The sequence below is a fragment of the Oxyura jamaicensis genome, chromosome 1 (assembly GCF_011077185.1).
Source record: "Oxyura jamaicensis isolate SHBP4307 breed ruddy duck chromosome 1, BPBGC_Ojam_1.0, whole genome shotgun sequence".
Lineage (NCBI taxonomy): Eukaryota > Metazoa > Chordata > Aves > Anseriformes > Anatidae > Oxyura > Oxyura jamaicensis.
Genome location: NC_048893.1, coordinates 203,486,846 through 203,488,277, shown reverse-complemented (window position 1 = coordinate 203,488,277; position 1,432 = coordinate 203,486,846).

Here is a 1,432-nt window from a genome sequence, read left to right as displayed (position 1 = left end):
TGATGGGACCAGAAAAAAAAAAAAAAAAAAAAAAAAAAAAAAAAAAAGGATAAGAAAAAAAAAAAATCACAAGATCAAGGAGGAAAAAGACACCAGAGAAATCTTGTTTAAGCACCAGAGATAAGAGGGGGACAGAAAAAGAATGAGTGCTTTTGCTTGTGACTCTCTCTGCCCCTTTGGGGCAGAAATACTGGGATTTGTGCTCTCCTGGAGTGAAACCCGGCAGCTATTTAACACCACAAAGCACCAAAGATGAAGACAGCATATCAAGAAGAATTAAAACTGACTGGGAAATCATTTTTGTATTGGGATAAAGACTCTCAGGAAAACCTTTTGCTAGGACTTGCAGGGCTGTGTTGTCAGGAAAGGCTTCTTGTTAAAACCCAGGGGGAAAAACATCTCTTGGGGTGCCCTGTGTGAGTCCCATGGGTGTCCCCTGGCCCCACAGCTCCGTCCTGAAGGACTCCGTCGGTGACCAAGGGACCCCCATGTGCCACCAGTTGTGTCCTGCTGGGATGGAGTTGGATGTCCTGCCCTGGGACATCTCCCAGGGACACTGCCCAGAGAGGCAAACCAGCCTGTCCCGGGATGGTGGCAAGGGCTGAGAATAAAAAAAAAAAAAAAGAGGAACAATTGGGAAAAACATCCCATTTTGCAGGAGGTGGAAGAAATCTGTGTCCTTCCCTTCCTGGGAGTGTGTTGTTCACCCACGTCCAAGCATGATGCTTTCTGCCAGCACACTGGAGCCACAGTGAACAGTTGGAGAGCCTTCTCCCAGCCCGGGACACAAAGGGAGAGGGCTCCAGACATTTTACACCACCCTCTGGTGCAGATGTTGGGTTAGGCAATCAAAGTAGAAGCCGTAAGGTCAAGGTTATTGTAGCTAAAACCTCCAGTCTGCACAGATTTTTCCGACTCAAGTGACCTTTTTGTGTTTGTATGAAATCCTTGAGACCAACCTGGCTGCCTCCAGGTGGACTTTGGATGCTTTTTGACATAAAAGGAGTAAAAAGTGCTCTGTCTGCTTCCCCAGCCAGCTTTTCTCTCTTCTTTCATTACGTCCCTGCCTTCTCTCCTCCGTCACATCTCCAGCAAGCTCTGAGCAAGTCTGTTCTCAGAGTGCATTAAATCTGCTATGGCTTAGTGAAAAGATAGAAGACAAAGAAGATTTGATGCAAAATAAGTTGTTGTTGTTTTTTTTTTTTTTTTTTTCCTCTGGGGGGGGGGGGGCTGGGGGCACTGGACCACACTGGGGCCAACAGGTCAGCTATCACGTTGGGGATTTCCAGAAATAAGTGCAGCTAGACCTAGAAACAAGCCCAGCACACAAGAGAAGGAACATTACGGAGAAAAACAGCACCCAGTGAGCCCTGAGCGGGCTGCTTTGTTCCTGGTGGTACTGGGACCTTAAACATATCGCGAATGCACCAAA